This window comes from Thunnus albacares, chromosome 6 (genome assembly GCF_914725855.1).
Source record: "Thunnus albacares chromosome 6, fThuAlb1.1, whole genome shotgun sequence".
In the NCBI taxonomy this organism is placed as follows: Eukaryota; Metazoa; Chordata; class Actinopteri; order Scombriformes; family Scombridae; genus Thunnus; species Thunnus albacares.
Window position 1 is genome coordinate 15,968,412 of NC_058111.1, and position 24,716 is coordinate 15,993,127.

A 24,716-nucleotide genomic window follows, 5' to 3' on the forward strand; every position below is an offset into this window, starting at 1 on the left:
ACAAAATCAATGCAAACAATATTTAACTACCTAAACTTGACCAGCTATAACTTTAAAATATTGTTTACATGTCTATGCATCAGTAATAATCATATGTCACTACAGAGGGCTTTCTGCTGCATATTTAGTTCATGTACCATTAATGCATGTTACTAACTTGACTTCTTTCCGGGAGTTTTTGTGCTTTCTCGTCTCACAGGAAACTCCAGAGCCTGAGTGATGATAGCATGGTCCGGCCTTGACACCTTCTCCGGCTATTATTGCTATTATTACTACTAGTCTATCATTATTATTGTTGTTATCGTTGGTATTGTTGAGCCCATTTCTGTTTGAGGTTTCTTCCTGTTAAAGGGGTGTTTTTCCTTGCCTCTGTTGCCAAGTGATTGCTCATGGGGGAATTGTTGGGTCTCTGTAAGTTAAAGAGTATGGTCTAGACCTCCTCTATGTGAAAAGTGCCCTGAGATAACTTTTGTTATGATTTGGCGCTATATTAAATAAAATTGAACTGAATGTGAATTTCTGTACTTTTATTCAAGTATGTGTGTGTAATGTGTGTATGTGAGTGAAAACCTTTTTTTTCTCATCTTAAAAACCCTCAGTTCATCACTCCCCTTTATTAGTGTGCTGAAGTGTTAATATTACTTTCTAATATATCAATGTTATTCTCTATTATATGTCTTATGTTTGCTATTCGTGTTGACTGTAATGTTTAATGTGTGTTTTTAAATGTGGACGCCAGGAAGACTAGCTGTGCTTTAGGGCATAGCTAATGGAGATCCTAACAAATAAACAAGTGAGCCCATCAATATAAGCAAAAGAGGGACCAAATAGTGTTTTTCCTGATTTAAACTCTAAAATAAAAAGTAACATTAACAGTAAGAAGAACATTATATTCTGATCCAAAAATATTTCTTCCTTGTAGAATATGGGACACATTTCTGTCTGAAGTAGACACGTATTGTTTGGACCTTTTGGACCTACCTTTGTAGAAAAATGTTAATTTTTACCCCTGAACTCTCGCTTTCTCACTATGTAAACATATTGAATAAAATGTTTGTTTATGACATCTTATATTCCTTTAGTGAGTTGGATTTTATTTGTGTATTTGATACTCGGGTTTCACTAGCTGATATGAAGATGTTATGTTTTGGTAAAGTTAGGGAGAATCATCTGTGTGGGCCTGCTGCTTATAAAACATATATTCTTTTAAATAATGTAATTGAGTAATTTGCTATAAAAACATGAAAGCATACTTTCTTTCCTCCCATGTGACAATGAGATGTATTTTAATGTGCTGAGAAACATCATCAGCAGATGGCAGCACAGACCTAGATTAAACCTGCGGCCTGTGATACTGTCGTGTTCCTCTATGTTTGTTACTTAAATGAGACCCTCTTGATGATGGAGCACTTATAAAACCACATTTAGTGGTGCCATGATCCTTCACTTTATGATTCGGTGCTTGACTGTGTCTGTCCTCCTCAGTGCCCGATGTGCTTACTTACTGCTTTGGGGAGTGATGACTCATCTCCTACCGGTGTGTACAGCTCAGTATCAAGTGTTGAAACATACAAGGATAAACAGGGACAATTAATGTTTAAAGGCTTTAAAGGCCACTCGTGACTAGTAACCCAAACTTGGTAACTGGAATGCTATCATATAAGTGTTTGTTTATGGACAGGACTGGAATGTAGCACTTACAAAGCTACCTCGTATTCACTCATGCACTCACACACACTCACATACTGATGGCAGTGAGCTACACTGAAAACTGGCTTAACCATCGGGGGCAACTGGGGTGCAGTGTCTTGCTCAAGGACACTTCAACATGTGGGGAGAAGTAGCTGGGATTGAACTGGCAACACCTGTGGTTAATGGGCGACCTGCTCTACGTGTCTCTCTCTTGTCTTTTTGTGATGATTTCTGATTTTAGAAGGGAAACACTGATTGATCCCAACTCAAGGTCCACTTACTAGTTTTTTTTTTCAGTTTTCAACCATATCACACGGTCCTCGAGTAGCTGTTATAACTTAATCCATAGTATTTTTTTTGTATATCTATGGTGCATATCGTTTTTTTTTACAGCTACTGAGCTTGCACGTCAACAGATCCATCTCTGTGACAACTGAGTAAACTCCATCTGCTGATGAGGACCATGTGATATGGTTGAAAGCACTGGAAAAAGTCGACCATGAGTTGGTTTTGTCAAGTTGCTGATTAAACTGTTTCATTTAAGGGACAAATGATGTTACAAGGTAAACTTTATTGCCATGCATGTGAGGGGTGCACAAAAGAACAAAACTGCTCCTCTATAGCTTAATGTGCAAAATAAAAATATACAGAACAACAAACATGTGTTAGAACAGACATAAAAAGACAACAACTACTTATGTCAGTAGTTGGTGGATGAAAAGCAGGCTGAATAAAGGTTAGTGCACAAGTGTAGAATATCTGTTTCTGATTGGAGGACATACACAGATTGTTAATGCCACATGAAGCATATGAAACTTGATTTGATTTGAAGGACAGGTTCACAATTTTCAAGTTGGTCCTAAAACACTAGTCAGGTGCCCAAATGAGCAATGACACATGTTTTTCTTGCTGCAATCATTCCTTAAAAATGCACTTACATTGTATCCAATCCACAATCCACAAGCCTCCTTCTGTACAAAAATTTATTTTAAAGTTTATTTGAAGTTAATATGAGGCTTCAGCTGTCCGAATTAGTCAAATCAAGTCAGTGTCTTCCAAAGTTTCAGTCTTTTTAGTGCCAAATTCCCTCTTTTTGTTACTATACTGCCACCGCAGCTCAACAGGAAAACACTTTCTGTCGAGACACAGAGAGATACATTTTTACTAAAAAGACTAACTGTGGAAGATATCCACTTTATTTGACTAACTCAGACAGCTGAAGCCTCATATTATCTTCAGACAAACTTTTAAATGTATTTTTGCTCAAAACGAGGACTGTGGATTCTGAACCCCATCACTTACATTTTAACCACAATGTCAGTTGTGAACCTATCCTTTAAGATCCATTATCCTCTGATGTCTGATATGTCATGCATTAACACGTGTTATTTGCCAGTGGCACACATGAAATGAGCAGATAGAACAAATAAGACCTCCCCTTGCTGAGCTTAAAGTAAATATTTTAACATCACACTGGAAGTGCTCACAGCCACGTTTTTTTTTTTTTTACCCGTTTTCTCAGTTTTCTTTCGCTTTAATGCCATGATGTGTGGCTCTGTCATTGCCAAATTTGAAGGCAACCAGCTTCGTCCTTTGCACCATTCCCCCCCCCCCCCCCCATCTACCAACAGTGAGAGATGGAGGAGAGAAAGAGAGGGACATTTTGACTGTTCGAATTCACTTTAAAGTATGGCAAAGGGCCAATCGCAGAGCAGCGGGAGGACAAATTAAGCAGGGACCTTCCCAGCAGGTCGTCCTTGGACAGATTGGATGTGATTCTGTTCAACCTCCCAACAACCTCCCAACCACGAGGAAGACAGGATGGGACTCACAAGCTGTCACAGAGCCGTTCCCAGTACATATCTTCTGCTGCCTGACTTTCAAGTGAGAGACTGTAAAGTATAAAGCCAGCGCACACGTTGAGCTGGTTCCTAACACAATTTATTTGCACTTAGCAGATCGCATGAGCATGAGACTGCAAGCTGTAGTTTTTCATCTTGTGAGTTGTCATCATTGAGACAAGCCATTTATTTTACGCCATTCTCCTGAGAGTCTTCATCTGGATAAAGGCTGAGGGCCCTCTATATTTATTAGCAACAGTAGCTAGTAACACTGAGGTTTGCAGTCTGCTGCCGAGTGAGGAGAGGAGATGAAAGGGAGAGCGGAGGAATCCGTCAAATGATCCAAACATACGATTAAAATCCAAGATTGAAGGCAAAACCAGACACCATATCCCAAAAACAAGATATCTTTTGTGTCTGCTATATAAGTCACGATAGTTTCAGCAAGATAATTTATCACTCCCTTGTATGTCATTTTCCCCAAATTGATTACTGAATTTACAGGTGGGCTTCTTCACTGTCTGTATGTGCCAGACAGGTGGACAGGTAAACAGTGAAGGCAGCCTCACTCTCCCTTTAGCTGACACATGGAGGCCTCCTTCTCCTTTTCCCTGAGCACTAATAAATCTGTAGCTGGATTGTGTTGTTACTTGGACTTCTAGTTTTTCCCTGTTCCTCAGCTTTATGGAGATGTCAGCGGCGGATTACAGGAGATTGTGCCTGATCTTAGGAAAGTAATTAATCATCCGAACGCTCAGTGAATTCTTTTGTACGTGTGCACAGTCATGGACACACATGTACAATAATAGACATGCTTTTACATGAAGGGTGGAGTCATTTTTCAAAAGGCAATAAATCCATTGAAAATGACTTAATTTTTCATTGCAACTGTTCACCTCTTTAATGGATAATAGCCCATTCATCATCAACCACTTTCCCCTCATTCATAAATGGGTGCTGTGACAGCAGAAAAAAGGGGTTGGATATGTCTGGCCTGCTTGTAGTTTGAAGTTAATAAAGAGACGATTAATGTGAGGTTGTCCACAGTAATTGGAGAGTGAGTGATTTACAGAGTGGATCCAGTTCAATTATGAAACCTCATGGACATCCAGAGTGTGGTCGGGTGTCCATAGGTCCCAAGATCCTTAGGTGCTTAAAGTCTGTCACCTTCTAGAAAAAAAGTGAGGCTGTGATTGTTTTTCCATGCAACAGTCTGCTCACTCCTGTTAAATAAGTTATTTTCTTACTAAAATCTTACACATTTGGTGCATTTATATGTATAATTTTTAAGAACATTAATCTCATTGAAACAAGAAAATATAGTCTTTTTTTAAGCTTTGTGGCAATTTTTATACATACTTTATATAAATAATAATATAAACATGTATTTTATACTTTGGTCACATGATGACGACTGAGATCTCCGAAACTGTGAGATGTGGTTGAAAGCTCTAGAAAAAACTCATAAGTGGACCTTGTGTTAGGACTTTTTTTATCAGACTAATATTTCCAAGGTCAAGAATGAACTTTCACACAGTTTTTACATAATTGAGTTGGTTTTACTAGCCTAAGCTGTAGACACACATAAATTGGCATTTGATGCATTTAATTTGAATTTAAACAGTTTTCACTGAACAGAAATGTGTATATATATATATATATATATATATATATCCCTATTCTCTGCTCTGCTCCATCTATGTCTTGTTCCAGTTGCCTATTTCTCATCAGGGTGTCCTGGTTCCCCAACACCTGACGCGGACCCTGTTGACCCGGGCGACGTCCGAGCCTGTATGACTCTCAAATTTGCGGTTTCACTCATACTGAGGTACGCCAGCAGCATGAAGGACCTTGCCTAAGGGTGCACACTGGATATGTGTTACAGGAGGTGCTAGGTGAGGAGCTAGAAAAGATGTGGGAAGTAAAGGCAACAGTGGTGCCAGTGGTAATTGGACCCACAAACTGGGAGAGTGGCTCCAGCAGATTCCGGGTACAACATCTGAGGTCTCTGTCCAGAAGAGAGCAGTTCTAGGAACAGCTAAGATACTGCGCAGAACCCTCAAACTCCCAGGCCTCTGGTAGAGGACCCGAGCTTGAGGAAGACACACCACCATCCCCCCATGGGAGGGGGGTGAGAGGGAGATTTTCATATGTATATATATATATATATATATATATATATATATATAACACATACATTACTTTTTCAGATTCTGAATTCTCACATTAATGGACGAGGAGACTTACGGTAGGTGTACTCTCCCCGTTCTTCAGCCTTAATGTGCACACTTACACTCTTTTAACAAACCTCCAGATCCACCAAATTTTAAACACTTAGTATTAAGGAACATGATGAAAGGAGATCCTATTTACATTACTGCAGATTTTTTTGTCTCTCTCTCAACACTTGTACTCTGTGTATTCCACTGAGTTTCTTTTTAGTTATCTTTGAAATTGAATTTTGGCAAGACTGCCAGATTTTCTGTACCTCCAGGGATATATAGATATAAACACTTAATTTATAGAATTAGTATAAAACATGCATTATTTTTTGTATGCTGCACCACAACATCTTTGTGTTCATTTGCCACAAGAAGGTTTGATCTTCTCTTTAATCTTACATGTTCTGTGTGTTGGCTGTCCAGGGTGTGGACGATGTACTGGGTTAATGAAGTCATTATTGTGATCTTGCCTGAAGGAAGAAGAAGAAGGACAGACACATCGCAATTGGTGATTTGTGGTTGAGACGTTGTCATGTCCAATTACAATGAAAGAAGAATTAGGAACCAGATAGCAGGGTTCAGGTATTATATTGTATATAAAAGCATTTTTGTGGGCCACCAAGCTGTTCTCTCTCTCTCTGTTCATTCACATTGTCAGATGAAGGAAGGATCTGCAGCCACAGTAATGGCACTAGATACCAGTTTGGAGGGAAAATGTCCAAGGGGAATTGTTTATTCACTGTCTGAAGAGCCCAGGCTACAGCAGGACTTACTCTTCATAGGACAGGGGGGATCCTCACATCTGATCCCTTGGCTGATGCTGATGTCTAGCTGGTATTAGCTGCTCCAGTAGCTTCTTCATATTTTGTGTGGATTTTGTCTCTGAACTTGCTGTAAGTAGACATGTAATCTATTCACCTCTTGGCCAGGGAATGTTGATACAGGAACTCAAAGCCCTTTGGGAAAGTTTTGTGTTTGACACCGTAGGATAGTTCCAGGTGCTAAAAAAGTACCTGCTCCGGGGGTACGGACTGTCCAAAATTTCAGGGTTTGCAGGGCTGACCGCCACTGATTGGTCAATAACAGTCACAGCCGCTGCTTTGACTTGTGTACTGCTTTATTCATAGAACAAGGAAATACTCTCATATCGATATTAGTTCGAGGGGTGGACATTTCTCATTGTTATGCTTCACTGTCGGCTTCCCAAGGCTTGAAAACTCCTCTGCATTTCTCATTCAAACATCAAAGTCACACAGAAGTAATTATCAAGAACAACAGGATGACAGTGTTGTTGTTTCCTCATGTGTGAAAATGGCACTTAAATCGCTGCCACATTTATTTTGTAATTGGCATGAGTCTATTTTGCATCATCGATATGGTTCTTCAGATGTGGTGGAAACGCGAACAGTACTGCACAACAAGAACTTTTACCTCCCAATATACTTCCTGGCATTAGTTTCTCTGGTTGCATAGTTCTGAGAACTTTTTGGTTGGAAGGGGCTATTGATACCGAGTAGATTATCATGGTGAAATAAAGTAATTACAACCAATTTGACTCCTAACTCCTGACAAATGCTCAGTGGCTTTCTTACCCACCACATAGTCTTAATCCTGCTATTGCAAACTAATGTTAGGCTGGCTCTGTTTCCAAAAGTAGTACTTCCTGTGCTAACTATTTCTGGAAATTCTTAATTTTTTAATAATTTAATAATAAAAACTTCTTTATGATTATTTTCCCACCTATCCTGTTCCATACCATCCTCTCCTTTCCTAGCCACCTTCCTCATCTTTAGCGTCACACTACTATGCATCTTTTATCCTCCTCAGGTATAGGCCAGCTGTGATAGTTACCATATGTCCATACCACATGTCACCGGTTTCCCAATAAAAACCATTTCCCTTTTTAAACACTATGAAAACACAGGGTGGACCTTGGGAGATATAAAATCATGGTAGGATTTGATCTGGCACTAAGCACCTGTGTGTGGGGATTGACCAGAAGAAGACAGACACGGCAATTCCACTGCCACGTCATTAGAAAAAGGGGGAAGAATGAAGGATAAAGAGATTTTCCATCATCCACCCAGCCATCCATCCGTCCATCCCACCTGTGCAAAACTCCCATTCCTCCCAGCTTTTAATTCCTCCATCTGTTTTTTCTCTCTTTCCTTTCTGTCTTTCTTTCTTTTCAGCCATAACTTGTTTTGGCACTCCTTCACACTATTCTCCACTGTATAACTCATTTTTTAAAGATGTAATTCTCTTCCTGTCCTCTCTCTCCTCTTTACACCCTTGGTACCTCATCATCTGACACACATACACACACACACACACACACACACACACACACACACACACACACACACACACAGCACACAGGCATTCACACACTTCATTACTTTAAATATTCATTTCCGTCTGTCTGTGATGTGTTTTGGGGAGTTTCCTGTTCCCAGCCCTCCCGCTTCCCTGAGAACCGCCATGTAGGAAGTGGCAGTCCTGGCACTCATTTCTTGCCCCCCCTACATCTCATTCCCACCTTATAGAGACCGACAGAGATGGAAAGAGAGAAATGGACCTCTGCCACAAAGGTTACTGTCCATTTAATATTACTGGTTTCTGGATTCTGTTACAAAAATTGTTGTTGCAACAGCCTTTTCCCAGACAATATGGCCCTCTTTACAAGACAACCCGCACAACCCTGCTCGCTAATAAACTCAGCATATTACTCTATTTCACAGCTGGAGGTTTCTTAGAATTTCTTTAATTCTTTTGACAGAAACAATTCCCAGGTTGTCACTCAGGAAGTTATGGCATGTTTTCCCCGACATAAACATGCAAAGTTGAATCCGTGCATTTCATTTCTGACTGGAAAAGATCTATTTCTTTTGTCTGACATGCTGAAGAATACTTGATTCTTAGGGTCACATTTACAGGATTCACACATTGACACCAGGGAATAAAAAAACTGTTGGGAAGCCAAGGTTCAGAGGAGCAGCAAACTCTCAGCTGAAGAAGCCCTCCAGAGTCTCCTTGGTGGTCTGTAGCAGACAATGGCTGCTGAGAGGTCAAAGAGGGGAAATAGAGGGACGTGGATGTCTGTGCAACTGATTTAGCTGCTCGTTTGGCTTCAAGGCCCGGTCACACCAGAAACTGGCACAGTGAAATTCATCTTCTCAAAATATTTGCTTTGCTAGACGCTTGGTCACGCTTTGACCACTCACAGGTCTAGTATAGTGATCTACTGCAGCTGCAAGCTAACAGGCTAGCAAGCTGGGAACATGCTAATGCTAGTCAGTCACGCTAACCCATGGATGTATAGGAACTGGATACCAGACTCAAAGATGTTGCCTGTTCAGTCGAATGAAAATTGCTTACCTGGTGCATGAGCCAAAACCTTTTCTAGCTTTGGCATTGTGCGGCCCACTGAATATGCATAGTGGTGTTTCTTACTCGGCCCATAGACTTCACATCGGGATGACTTCACAAATTTTGCTTTTCTCGACTCTAAAAGTTTTACAAATATAAAACCTTCATTGATAAATAATTATACAAAGAGTATTAATTGGAAAAATGCTTTTTGGGCCACAGGGGATATCCACTTCTCAGGATTGAACATCATATTACTCAATGAAGAGTTTTACTACAGACAGAAAAAAGCTCTCCAAGCTAACGAGCTTGGTAACTGCTTGCTAAAATTAGCAACGGGACAATATGTTCAAACATTTTATTCAAAAGACGTATTTGTGGCATTGACTTCTGTCTCATAAACAGTAGGCAAACCATTCCTCTTTTGTGGAAGAGTTTATACTCAGACAGAGGAGGTTAAATAAAAGTAGGTCACAGCTAATGGGCTATGATCGTATCCTCCAATTTGGACTCTCCCATTCTCTGTTTTTTTTTCTCAAAGGTCAACACTGTCAAGATGGCTTGCCAACGGTCAGCAGCACAAAATTGTGGGCTCATCAAAGTTCAACTCGACACAAAAAATTTGCATGGATTTGCATCGCCCTCGTGAGAAAATCCATATTATGTGGCAATTAAAATTAATTTATTTCGCTGCTAAATTTTGACGATTTAAAAGCTGGTGTGACCAGGCCTTTATACCTTTACCTCTGCTACACATCTACTCTGTTTTTTACAACAGAGAACACAAAAACAGAAACATTCAATCATATGAAACATGAAAAGACAGAATATATAGAAAACGACAGAATATAACATGAGGTTGTAACTTAGCTGCTACACGTCTCCTCTGATACCTTGAGATGAAGCTGCTTTTTGGAATATCTCCTATATCATCATGGCCCATTTTTTCTCTCTTCTGAATCTTTCCTTTTCTGTTCTTGATCATATTTTGTTTCCTCCTCTCCATCTGCCTTTTCCCATTCTTCCACGGTTCTATCTGTTCCTTGCTCTACCATCTGGACCGCAGGACGCCTCAGGTCTGTCCCTCCCTGCCTGTCAATATATATAAAAATAACCTATTGCAGGATTCAGGCCCCTGTGCTGACAGCTCAAGGCTGTTCTCAGGCTTGTGTTTGTTTGCGTGCATGTCTGCATATGTTTGTGTGTTGTAGAGGGAAGAACAGATGCTCTCGAACCTTCAGGCTTGGTTTTCTCATTCTGGCTACAAACAGACCTGTGATTTATCTTATTGTGCTGTTGCTTTGGCCAAAACACGACTGGAAGAGGGATGAGAGGACGGAGGTACGGATGGAAGGGTCGCTGGATGGGACAAAGTTTCAATTGCTCACTTGAAAATGTTGACAGTTGGTCTGGGCTTAATCACATTACTAATGTAAATTTGACATTATCGCAATGTTTATGCTGGAATGAAAAGCGCCCTCAGAAAAGTGTATTCTGTACAGTGAGCCCAAATGTTTGTTTCCAAAAAATAAATTCAGGAAAAAGGCGGTACTCCAATGATGAAAAAGGTGAAAGAAGCAAGTCATGTTATGATTATTTTGGAACATTTTATTTACAACTAACGGACTGACAAAGTTTTGGGGGGAAACCTTAATTAAAACATAAAGTATAATACAATATAATACAAATAACTTTATTAATCCCACTAGGGGCAATTTGTTTGGAGCGGTTTGTTGTACACACAACACAATAACGTACAAAAAACGGCAAAACAATATACACCACACGAAAGGAATAAGAAACACCAGGGAGCTGTATGTGGAATAAAAATCCTTAAATAAACTTGATAAACACAATAAAAAACAATATACAATATACAATGTATATGACAATAGCGAGCTCTCCTTTTCATGGACATTAATCAACAGGAAATCAATTGCACCTACACCTGCTAGAAGATAAGACAGAAAAAAATAAAAAACATACAAAAGAATAATTTCATAAAAAATTAATGAGATATAACAATAAAAGTAGAAAAAAAGAAAAAACAACAATGGCAAAAAGAAGATAAAATAAAACAAAATAACAACAGAAAGTATCAGTTTTCACATCATCTGTTTGATTTTATTATATTTGACCACCATCAGTTGTTGAATTACATGTGAGTTCTTGCATCAATTAGCAGAGATGAATCACTCTTCCTTGCAGCTGTTGTGCAAATTACAGGAATGTGGCTGACTCAAACATTTAATTCTCTTTGATCGACATTTAAATAGTATGGCATAGCATAGTAGACTGATTTTTATGAGAGATTATACAAACAGAAGCACTTTGTGGCTGCAAGGGCCCGGTAGTAATTTTCACCTATGATTTGCTGTGATTTTTAACATTTCTTGCTAATTTTGCTTATTGCTGTACACTATACAGGTCTGTAAAATGAGTATATTCACACTTCCTACTGCTTTGGTTACCTTTGTCTGTGATTGTGATGTGATGTGCTCAACCCCCTGAGCCTTTAGTTCCTGAGCTGCCTCCTAAATAAAGTAATCCAAATTGAGTGTGAGGGATGTTTATCGACATGTTTTTGGTCCTTCCGTGCTATGACCAAACCGCAATCAGGATGTCTCTCTCTCTCTCCTAATAAAACATAATACCCTCTCATATTAAATAGGAATTCTGTAACGATTTTGACTCGATTGCTATTGCCAGGCATCTTCAAAACAAGTATAATATGGACACCTGCTTTAGTGCTCATTGTTATTACAACAGGCTTTGTTGATGTCCCATAAGCGCTCAGATGGAAATGCTCCATGGCCTCTTGGCTGGCTTCTCTCTGCTTCCTTCCTACTAGCTGTAGCCACAATCTGCCAAATGTGAGGTACATATCATCCCCACACACTCACATTCACACACTCACACTCACACACACACACACACACACACACACACACACAAACACCTGAAGTTGACTCAGCCCAGGTTTTGGGAATCTGCAAGACCATGTGGCGGCTTGTTTTTATTTAAAGAGGGTACATGCTTCCAGTAAACCACTGATCTCAGCTGGACATCTGGTTGATGGTGAAATAGTCTGTCAAAGCTGGATTTTGAATTAAAGTGAAGTTTGTATCTAGTGAAAGATGGACATTAAAAACAGAGAGGGGAAATACAACTGTTAAAGATATGAGAGGGGCTTTAGAGCGAGTCATGAAGAATATTCTGTTTCAACAAAACACATTAGCTACTTATAGAGCGGTCAGCCACAAACAGCCAGTTGTACCTGGTGTTTGCTATGTCCCGCTCCCCCTGAGCTACTTAGCTACATCTGTCAGGCAAAGCACATAGTCTGCAGTTAAAAATCATAATGGTTGCAGATTTACCACTCGAAATTCTTGGTAACTTTTGAAACCGCAAGTCCTTGATTTTAGACAGAAGTAGACAAAAGCAGGCTTCTCATTTCTGGCCGATGAAGAAAAAGAAATCTAACTAGCTAGTTCTACAGGATAAAATGTTATTTGATTCTACCATAACACTGTTTGGCATGATCCTAAAATAAACTGTTATGTAAGAGGAATTCAGCTGATTTGATCACATATCAATGAATGTATGAAGTACGGGAGAACCGGGTTGAAATGAACACTTTTCAGATAAATGTAATTTTAAAAGATAATGTTACAGACAGAAACTAATTTTCATTGTGATCAACAACTCACATGTGTGTTCTATCAATACCTGGTGCCATTTTGTACAAATGTGGAACGACTTTGGTATAATTTGACTTTGAATGGAACTTGCACATTGTTATTTTTGACCCTGGCAGTCAGGATGAAAGTAACACACGACATTGACTTGCTTTTACACTCAAAAACTTCAGGATGTCTTGAAGTGCCAGATGATCATGACTATGACACATGAAACAATAAACACAACTTGTCATTCAAAAAAGTGTACCGCTTGAGTGAATTAACTTACCATAATCGAAAACAGTTTTTCGGGTAAAATTCTGTGGAAGTACGACAAGTCCACATGATTCTTTGCTGTTCTGCTAAGTGTTGTATGTGCTGATGCAGTTAGACAGTAAGACTTGTATAGGCTCAGACTTAATCACTGTGTTACTTTTGACCTGGTTCTCCTTTAACTGTGAATTAACATTCCTTAACTGATGATCTATTGTTAATGATGAGCAACAGGAATTCATGACACATCCTGCATTAAATCATCATACATTACTTAAATATATAATTTTTACCCTTATTATAAAGTGTGACCTGCTCGATCATTACTTACTTAGTGATCAGGCTAGTTAGCCGGCCATTTTAACAATAGATGGGTTTCCCAGCAATGCCATCAAAGATGTGTATGAGGCGATCAATATGTGAAGTTGTTTTGTGTCTTCAACGGCATGAAATGCATGAAGTAATCATCTCGAGAAAGATGCCTCCTGATTAGCTCAGAGTGCATAATTAGTTATCAAGTTCAGCAATCTGATCAGGATTTTTTGAAGGTGGTTGAAGGTTTTGCACTGAAACTTCAGGAAGAAATAAAGACAGCTCACATGTACTGTGTGTGTGTTTATCAATGAAGTTTAATCCATTATTTAAAATTTTACTCTTGTGTTTTTGTTTATGGAAAGGCTAAAAAAAAAAGCCTCAAAACTATTTCTATACTGAGTATCTTTTCTTACAGCCCCATGCGTTCTGCTTCAACATGCGGAGAAATACTGAAGCTTGAAAGACCTGCAGTGCCTAATTACGGAACATTTTTACTTATTTTATGTCAAATGTTTTATGTTTGTGTATTTTAAAAGAAAAATTGCACCGATACTTCAGCAGTTAATTATAGAACATAGTGTAGAGCAGCTCAGTAATTAATGTTTTTTAAAATCACATTATAATGCGTATTGTCATGAATAATTCTTACATTGTGTTACAAACTATGAAACCGTCATATTTTTTACATGTAACAAATAGAGATTAAGCGCAAATGTTTTTTTTTGGATGAGCAGTTTACAGTTTTTTAAGTTTTTGGGGGCGAGCCATCAAAGCTGTCTTGAGATAGCATGTGGTTCAATTAAGAATATATTTAGTCTAAATCTGTAGTTTCAGATGGGCATTCTTGTGGTCCCAAGAGAGTCTCAGCTCATCTCTTCATTCTCAGACAGAATAATTGAGACTCCACCAGCCCACCAGTAGAGATTAGAGGGAATATATCAGTCTTTCCATCGCTTTGTCTTCATACTGTTCCCACCCTTCCTCCCTTTGGAGTTGCAGCTCAGTACTGCTCTGGAAACAAGCTTGCAGCTATAAGAGGGAAGGAACGGAGGAAACCCTTTTCCTCCAAACCGGGCCAACGTTTTCGTCCCAGTGGGTACATAATGGTGATGTGAACAATGTTGGGAGGCATGCCGTCCTTTGCCTTCACTTGCAGGGATGGATGGCCTGTAATAAAGTGTTTAATGCGACACACATTATCAAGCCTTAAAAAAACAACCCCCAGGGAGGGTGGTGATGCTGCAGCGCTGCACAGGAAACACGTATGAGATGACATAATTTCATATTATGAGTTGTTGTCAAACTCTACCTCATGTTTGGGATCCCTCATTCCTTCATGATGCAAAGCTCCAGAACAAATTAAAGGGCTGGTTAACAAGTTTTCATTGAGGGGGCCAATGTGTGATTAAAATACAAATAAATTCAACAATATTCTCAGTTTACAGCAGGTAGACGTAAGAGTGCTTAGTATCTACTTAAAGCATGACAGGAGCAAACAGGACTATTGCCAACACAATACAGATATACATTTTAATCCCTACTGTGATTGACATGGCAACAAAAACAAAAATAAAAACAAAAACTTTAAAAACTATAATGACACCACTGAAGCAATTGATGCACCACCTCATGTAGACAAGCCAGCACATAACTCTGTGTAAAACCACACATTGTTGTTTTCACACTTTGGTTTGTGTATAAGGCCTTGTATAAACAATTGAGACTGTTAAATACTGAGCTTAAGAGGTACTAGTATTTATATAAGTGCGGCTATTTATACCATCCACATCATTAATTCATCACATGGACCCGTAAACAATCGTCGGCAGTGATATCTCAGAAATGTAATCAGTGATTAGTTTGTAGTGCTGCTCACATCTTAACTGACTTTACAAGATGTGTAACAAATAAATAAATATAAAATGCAGTTATAGGCCTATTAAGTGCAAAATAATATGTTGACCCCTATGTAAATTAAAAGACAGATAGAATGAATCACACAAAAGTAATCAAGAAGTTGAATCAATAGTTTATATGTGGGAAATGGTTTTTGTGTGTACGCATCATTTGAGTATCTGGCCCCATCTGGTCTCATCACTGCGTAAAATGGTGATGTCGGATTGTCGGTTTCGGAAAGTTACAGAAATGCTTTGATGCAGCCCAATTTTGGCATCCAAAGGAGCGAGGGAAGGGAGCTTTTAGATTCTGTTAGTGATCTGACAAGCACTGTTTGAAGCATACTGAAGCCCTTGTCAGGATAACATGAACATCGGCTGCTTTAAGTGACGTCTGCCTGACGCAGAGCTATTCAGAGATCTAAAGTGAAGTCATTCAGTTTTCTTTGAGCGTATATGTCACTCATTGCAATAGTATGGTTATTTTATGTGTTTGAACAGTTTTTGGAGGACAGTGGATATATCTTAGATTAATTCATTGATGGTTTCTTTTCAGGGTATTCTCTGATAAAAATAAAATGATAACGTAACACCAGCCTTAGCTTTTAACTAAAAGACCACTGACAGAGCAAACAGAGCAGACAACCCACAAAAAAGGGAATGAGGGAGGAGGAAGGAGAGGTGAAGAGCAGGGGAGGGGAGGTGGAGTAAAGAAAATGTGAGATCAGGCCCAAATCTGTGGGGAAGCGGTAGCTTGGGCCGGACGAGTTCACAGATGTTTTAAAGTGCTAATCTAATCTTTATGCCAGGCCTTCCCCCTCCTCTCTCGGCTTCTTTCCCCTCTCCCTGTCTCATTTTTTTTTCTCTTTTCCTCCTCTTGCTTTTTGGAGGGAGATTGGAAAGGCTGCAGCCTGTGTTAATGTATCTCAGGAGCATCATGTACTGCTGCTCGGTGATGGGCTCTAGTTATTCATGTGCCTGTTATCAGTCCTGTTTTCAGGCTCAGACACATGTGCAATTGCAATGAAGGAGTCTGAAACTGAGAAAAACTGTAATGAAAAATAACCTTGCACGAAGCCGCCTATAAGAAAGGATGAAAGGGAGGTAAAGGGAGCAGCAGGGAGAGATAGTCTTTTCTTTTTTACGAATATCACCCATGGTGATCATTCATCAAGTTCAATGACCTCTCTTTTTTACACTCTGACACCTACACCGCAGTCTCAGCCCGTTATTTAAACTCTGCCAAAAGTGTGCTGCATTGGTATTATATGGCTCTGATGCAGGATAAAAGGGGATTACACTGACCTCTCATGTTAGTGAAACTAATAAATTGTACGGCCCACACTGACTTTCAACTCGTTTCCTCCCTGTGTCAATCTCTTCCTTTTGCTCTTTCTGCCTTCCTCCCTTTTCTTGCCTGATAGGAGTGAGACTTTGTGTCAGACAGTGGCTACATTGAAATACGTCGACAGCTCCCTCAGATTCAGCGGATGTGCTCACACAGGAGTTAGTCTCACTCCACAGAACTTAACAGCAAACCCAAATCCTGTGGTTTAAACCTCTTCCTCCTGACAGAAACAAAGAGGCCACTGCCAGAAAAAATCCCCCAGGTCACAAAGCCTGGAAATATAGCCAGAGATTAGAGGTAGATGTGGAAGTGTAAGAAGAATTAAAGCATAGAATCATTGTTTTCTGCATGAGTGCTTACAGGTTGATAGATTATATTAACATGAATGGTATTTCAGCCTCACTATGAGAGCTTATTTTTTTTTACTATTCAAGGTGATTTAAGAGGATTACTTAATATGACTCTTGGTCTGTGTTTGTTTCCTGTGTTATCCTGTGACAGGGCATTCCTACCGCTCACTCCTGGTTGCCGACCACGTATCACTTTGAATGTGCAAGTCATAAAATACACTATGATGAGTCCAACCTGGCAAACACTGCCGAACGACGAATCACTCACATCCTTCTGTTGCTCTCTCTCCTTCACCCCTGCCCGCCTCTCTCTCCCTTTTCCTCTGTGTGCTGCTAAACATCTGGAGAAGAGCGATATCCTCGAAGTAAACAGACCAACAGCTGTCCACCAGCTCCTCTCTTTCCCCTCGCCATCTCTCTCTTCCTTCATCACTTGATTCCTCCTTATATTTCTCTCCTCTCCTTTTCTTCACAGGCTGTGTGACGGTTTCTGTTTCAGTCATTCTGTCCCCTCCTCCCTGTTTATCTCTGGTCTGTTGGCTCATTAACAGGTAACCATCAGTGATAAATGTGTTTATGCTGTTATTACCCTGCTGGGCTGGGCCATGTGATCTGAGTGATTGGGGACATTGAGGACTTTGAAATGCTGATCTTTCTGGCTGCACTGAAATACTCCCCTGGCAGTCTGACAGAGCAACAAATATTAAATGATCATTTCAGTTCATCAACATGATCCGGAAATGTTGTGATATTGCTTAAGAGTTCAGTGGGGCAAGAAATACAAGCGATTAGATCATGCAGGATTTAAACGAAAAGATGTTTACATAATCTTTACTCATCCAAAGTGTAACAATGTCAGTAAGTGGTCTGTAGCAATAGCCACTTACAGGGTCTACCATCTGTGATGACGGCAAGTGGTGACACCGAAATGACTAAATTATCATACCATTACAGGACAACTTCAGGTGCATTACCACCACTGACTGAGGTAGGGCCGGTGGAACCCAAGAAAACAGGACAAATGCAATCTGATTAACGGAGACACATGTATATGTGGCTAACTAAACAAACAAACATAACAAAACTGTATTAACACCTGGATTTTATTCCAGTACGAGACAAGGATAAGTATATGACAAGTGGAAATGAAGTTGAAGTTTACCATAGACTGTAAAAAAAATAATGGATGTAACAACTGTGACGTCACCCATTGGTGTGTGGACTCCTGTTTTGAAGCCTCGAATTCGGCATTTTGACCATTGCCATCTTGGATTTTTGGAGCCAGAAGTGACCACTGGCTGTGGTGGTATCAGCTGATAAAATCTTGTTTTAAAATGTTAAATGGCGGTATAACCAGAGCTCCACCAAAACTGTCTGTCAGCTGAACCTGTCCGCTGTGGAGCAGAGCTGCGGTTGTATAGGTTCAGTAATGGCTTCGATTACAAAGCGATTTAACATTTTAAAACAAGATTTTACCAGCTGATATCTGCAGGAATAGACAGCCGGCGAGATGTGAGGAGGATTTCTGTTGTTTTTGTGGCTGCCAGCTCTCACTCTGGCTTGTTTAAATGTCGTTGCAGTTTGTCTTCCTCTCATTATTATTATTATATTTCACTGAGCCACTCCTGTCCTCCTACCACACACAGCCACCATTCTCCCTCCACCCCCACCCACCTCTCCTCAGCCCCTCCCGCCCCCCCTCAAATTATGCAGTGGATGGAGTTAGGCTCAGACCTAGAGGTGCAGTTACACTTTAACTGTGCTAATTTTGGAAAAAAAGGCTTAAAACAAAATGTACTTACCAGATAAACTCCTTAGAGGATCTTTTAGTACAACCAAATGCTGAATAAGACTTTTTTAGGCGACTATAATGTCACTATTAATTTTCACGAACTAAAAACACAATGAGATATGCCTATACTCCTATTCTAATCTGGGGTTATGATACGTACGTGACCAATGTTTTCGGCATGGCAGTGACTTGTCAATCACAAGGTAGCCACACCCTAAAGCATACCCTGCTTTATCGTCTCTATGGGAACATAATTTACAAAATGAAATCGTGCTGTATTTAAGAGGACTTGAAACTAGCGGTTGAGACCATAAACTCATTACGAAAGTGTTTACTGAGGTGATAAATCAAGTGAGAAGTAGGGTCATTTTCTCAAAGACTTCTATATAATCGAACTTCTTATTGCAATCACTGGAGTTTCCCCCTGCTGGCCATTGACTTCACTTTTCAGACCTGGAGCTACTCGCTTGGAGTTTACAGACAAATTTCTTGGTTCAACTTTGACCTTACTGTAGTTGTACCTTTAGATCTTCTGGTTGACCTGTCGGCTTGTGTTTCTTGCCTTGCCAAACTTGATTGTACCAATGTCTGCATGTTCCAATGTTATTATGACCAATAGAAACAATGGCCAAAACTGCAAACATAAGACCCAAGTTGTAATGAACCATAAATATCCTTTAATGTTGGAGGGTTAAAAGGCGAAAAAGATGAGAGGGAGAAGTTGGGCATTGACCCCACAGAGTCCAAATCTCTGCTGTCCTCCAGCAGCTGTTTAATTAAAAATGAACTTAAGGACATCTCCCCCTTCTTCTTGACTTGAGCGATATTTTTCCCTGAACGCATGCCTCGAGTGTCGAAAGCAAATCAGAGGTGGTGAGAGAACGTAGGAAGAGCAGAAAGGAGGGAAGGAATGAATGCAATTTCCATTCAAGCAGGGACAGCATCCGCAATCGTGAGACACCTGTAAAAACATCATTTTTCATCCTTGAGCTGTGAGGGAATGGGAGGAGGGAAGATCGAGATGAGATGAAGACACAAATGAAGAGATGGACAGACTAACGAAGAGGAAGTTGGGTAATTCAGTGTTTAAGCTCATTAAGATGTTATTTGGTGCTTATCTGGTAATTTATCTACGTAACAGCCGACAAGAATGGATTTAGGACAACAGCTGGCCCTTATGCAACCTCTGCATCGCTACATCAAACACACATGCTCATGGAGCAAGAGAAAGACAGACATACACTCAGAGAGACAGACAGATGCAGCAGCCCTCCCTGGCTTTAGGGGTCAGCGTTCTGGCTTGTGACAGGCCTGCTTCCGGCCAGCCTGCCTGGGGTTTTGACGTGCTGCACCTGCCTCACTCTGCGACCCAGAGGTCCAATTTTGCTCGTTCAGTTTTAGCATGACTCTGTCTTTGAAGCTCACAGTCAAAACCCCAAACCCTCGCTATCTGTTTTATGTGTTCCTGAGTGAAACCACCAACTCAGCAGCAGCAGCAGCAGAAGCAGCAGAAGCAGCAGAAGCAGCAGCACACAACTGGTAGATACATTCACATCTGCTATAGTGATTTGGGACACTATCATTTTATTGTGTGACATACTATATGTATCACACTGCAATTTAGTGCACTTAAGGGGTTACCATGATTGAAAACTGTTTCTGATGTCCAAAAGGGAATCTTTTGCAGCCATTAAGGGTCTCTGACCCCGGCAGTATAAATGATGCCCTGGTACTTCTGTTGCTGGTATATCACTGTCATCTTGGCTTTTTATTTATCTTCGCTCTTTAAAAACACTGCAGGCATGCATTGTATGTAGTTGTGTCTCTTTGCCAAAACCACAGATTTTTACAAATAGAGCTGGCGTCCTCTCGGAAATATATTAATACAGTTTTGGAGCAAGAGAAGACATTTTTGATTTGTGATTAGGCAGAAAAGCCAAGAGCTCTTCCAATTTTTTAAGCCATTCTGTCTAAGTAATATGTATGTGCATTTATTTTACAGGCAACATTCCCTTCTCAGTATATTGTCACTTTTGAAAAGTAGTACTACCCCAAATTCAAAGTATTTTCATATTGAAATTTAAAAATGTATACGCTATTACTGGTAATAATCAAAAATGTGCTTAATGTATGTATAATTTTTTCAGACTGTGCAATTGAATGTTTTATTTGTACCATGGGTAGGCTGCACAGTTGACTCAGCAGAGAGTCCAGCAGGCAAAGGGGGAACATAGGAGTAGTTTCCATGGACCAGCAGGTGGAGACCAGGCTATCAGTCTATAGGGGACACCAGGGACGTGGCTCACTTCAGCTCTGTCAGCGTGGGCAGCAAGAGTGGCAGGCCAGTCCTCATGAACTCTGTCTACACTGTCTGCACCTCAGTGGACCAGGAAGCACTCTTCACGCCTGCCATCCATGTATGACATTGCTCATGTTGAGCAGTTGGTACTGGTATATGATACTAAATAACTAAGATGTGCTCCAAATTTCAACTGTAGTATGCAGGCTGTGCTGCTCTTTATTGAGAGCTGAAGTTAAAATCTCATTTAAAATCCCACTGAGCTGAAGTAGTAATACAGATAAGTAAAAATCCAGCCTTAGAACCAGGGCTGGCCTGTGGCAGAGGCAACATAGGCAGTTGCCTAGGGCACCAAATGAGGGAGGGGGCATCAAATGAGTGGGAAGCAGGTTGTTTGGAAATATGTAGTTTACAAGTTTCCCTTCTTAATGTTAACTTGCATGGATTTTCATCTGATTTGATTTTCCAAAGCCTTACTGTTCAGTAAGGTTGTTTGCACGACAGCCACCAAACTTCATGTGCTACCTCAGGCAATGCTACCAAACACTCATTGAATGGCACCTTGACCCCCACTTGCCTTTTTGTCTGGAAGACTGGGAGGACTTTGTCTAGGCTGGAGGTACCATTGTGGCAATTGATTTTAGTGCAAATTCATAGCTGAAGTTCTTGGACTGGAGGTTGCACTTTTTTAGAGGCTCAGATCTAAATCTTTTGGGGCTTCAATTTAAAATCTCGCCTAGGGCAACAACATAGTCAGAGCTGGCCCTGCTTAGAACATTGCCTTTCTCAACAGTATGTCATGTTGTTCACTCCATGTGTTTAGATAAGGAGATAATAGGATTGTTTATTCAGTATTTCTGTTTTTAGCTTTGTTTAACGTACTCCAATAAACCTTAGACCACCATGGCTCAGTGAGAGAGGTGAGTCCATGGGCGAGACAAGGGGGCCGTGGTTTGTTCAGACATATAGGACAGGAAGGGCTGAATGGTGTAGAAGTTTTCGACAACAGAGATTACAACTAATGAGTTGGAAAATTGACTTTTGACTAGAGCATTTGTGAATACTATGGATATGTACAAAACCTATTATAATGACCTAAGTACCCACGGTGCCGCACTGAATGGGAGCTGCAGTTTTGTGTGTGCTGAAAAATGTGGCCTTGTTTAACTTTGTTAAAAAAACATGATTTGAGAAGGTTTCAACTTCTGAAAGCAAGTGTTGTAGTGGATGTCAATTTGTCCTAGAATATGGAAAGTAAACTTTATAACGTGCTTTGTTTTCAGAAAGACTGATGAAAGAAATGCTGAATTAGAAATTGCATTGAGCTGCAGAAGCTAGAGGAACAGAGGCCCAATGTGTTGTCATGACTTTGGCTTTCTATTGAATTTAGGAAAGTTTACACCAGTCATTGTTACCCAAGCTGATAAAATCTACATACAAATTACACAAGGTGAGTTTTTAAAGACTGATTCCAATCATTCATCAAGATTCTTAAATTTGGCTGTTTTAGATTTGTTTATATTTCTCCACTGGCTTTGCAGGCCTGAAACACAATTTTGATTATTGTGTTGGGGGGCATAATTGGCAGAAAATGTTGAATTAATGTAGAAAATGTGGGAAAATATTTTTTTCAGACATTCTTTAGTGGCTTGACATAAATTTCTCAAGGGGGGAACTTTGGACGCTTGACCTGTATGTTTCTAAAATCCTGGCCACGGCAGTTTTCATGAAAAGCACTCTGGTTGTATCAAAATAATCCTTTATAAACGATGTCCACCCCTTTTGTTAAGAAGTTGCTATAATGCGAGGCATCTGTACTCCTGCCTGCTCTCCCCGTGCTTATCTGACGTACATCAGAGATAAATTCAGACACCTGTTCAGAGCTGCGGCCATGTGTCCGTGCGGTCTGTCACAGGGAGTAACCCTCTACAGCAAGCCCTCTGCATGATTTATGGACTGCGGGAAGGTTTCTCAGGGTTGACTGGGTCAAGGCTGCTGCTACCCAGCCTCAAACAGAGTCCACACCTGACAAGATAAGCCTGTCTTTGTGCTCCACAACCTAACCTTCATGAATCCATAACCAGAGCACCTGTGAGAGGAAGAAGAGAGGGAGAAACATGTTTCGAAAGATAGATAGGAGATAGAGGCGCAGCCCTGATGAGGTCAGAGGTCAAGGTGTGATGAGTAGTGACCTCCATAAAGGGCCATTTAACCTCTGATGATCAGTTTCATTTAATTTCGTCTTTTAAGTACCTTGAAGGTTGTAAGTCATCATATTACACAATGTCTGACAGTATCACATATATTTTTATCAGCCTGATTCAGCTCTTCATTGAAGCTGTATGATGTTAACACAGAGTTAAGTATCAAAACATCCATTTATACATATAACCTCAAAATGCAGACATATTTGCCATTTTTTAAACTTAGAGATATCCTCCAGAATTTGAAATAAAGTTCTGAAGGTTTGAACAAAGTTTGGCTTAACTGCATGAGTTTGTAATGACTGATTTTATGCCAGCAGGACAGTGAGGTTTCATACAACGTGCTTCTTACAGTTTTGGCCATCATTCCTTTTGGTAATATTGCAAGAAAGAAGCCCAACAAGACAGGAAACAGGAGTAAGACTCATACATGCCTTAAACAATGCAGTTAGCCAAACTCAACTTGTACTGGACTGACATTTTCTCTGTAATATACAATGCTTGAACAGAGAAATAAATTGTTACAATCCAGTCATCAACATATTACAATATATAAACTAACAGACTGGGGTTTATCAATAATCACTCCACTCACTTCATCATGAGGGACAAATGGATTGTTTAACACCTGTTTCTAATCTAGCACCTTGGAAAAAAGGAGTTGTTGGGTCAAGTTGAAAGAGGAAAAGATTTGGAAACGAAAGCTGGCTAAGAATGGGCAGGTGATTGATAAATAGTCTGAGATAAAAGCGAGATTGAAGCTGTGATTTGCAAAAGGGATGCTGAAGGATGAGAAAGATAAATGAGTCAGGAAAGAGAATATAAGGGATGGCTTCTGGGTAAAAGAGTGAGTGGAGGTCACAGAGGAAAAAGGCCAGAGGTTATCGCTCAACCACTAAGTGAACCACGATGTGTTACAGCCCATGAGATGAAATGTACTGGCAGTAACCCTGTGTGTTATCTACAAAACCTCTGAAGAGCAACAGAGCATATACCATCTGTGAACATAATAACATGTGACACATCTTGTGTGCACATCTCTACACTTTCTTCTCTTTGCTTCAACCTTTATTTCTCTGTCATACACATTTAGGTGCTCAGAGTACAAAACAACTACCAGTGTACTTCTGACAGGTGCTGAGAGGAACTTTGGAAAGTTCAAGTTGTATGCAGCCAGCTGCACAGCAGCAGGGTTGTATCCTCCTTTACCCTGTTTTCACAACAAAGGAGCAAGTGTAACACTACGCAGAATAAAGCCATTATCTCGACATAGTGGTACACACTGCCTTAATTTTCCATGTGGGTTTGGGGTCAAAGAATTAGTGGTAAATTTTAGTAAATTAGTAATTGGCAAATGTTCTGTATATATGAATTGTAATTCTGGGATTCGGGTAAAAAACTGCATAAAATCAGAGAAGTAGGAAATACCAGGTTAA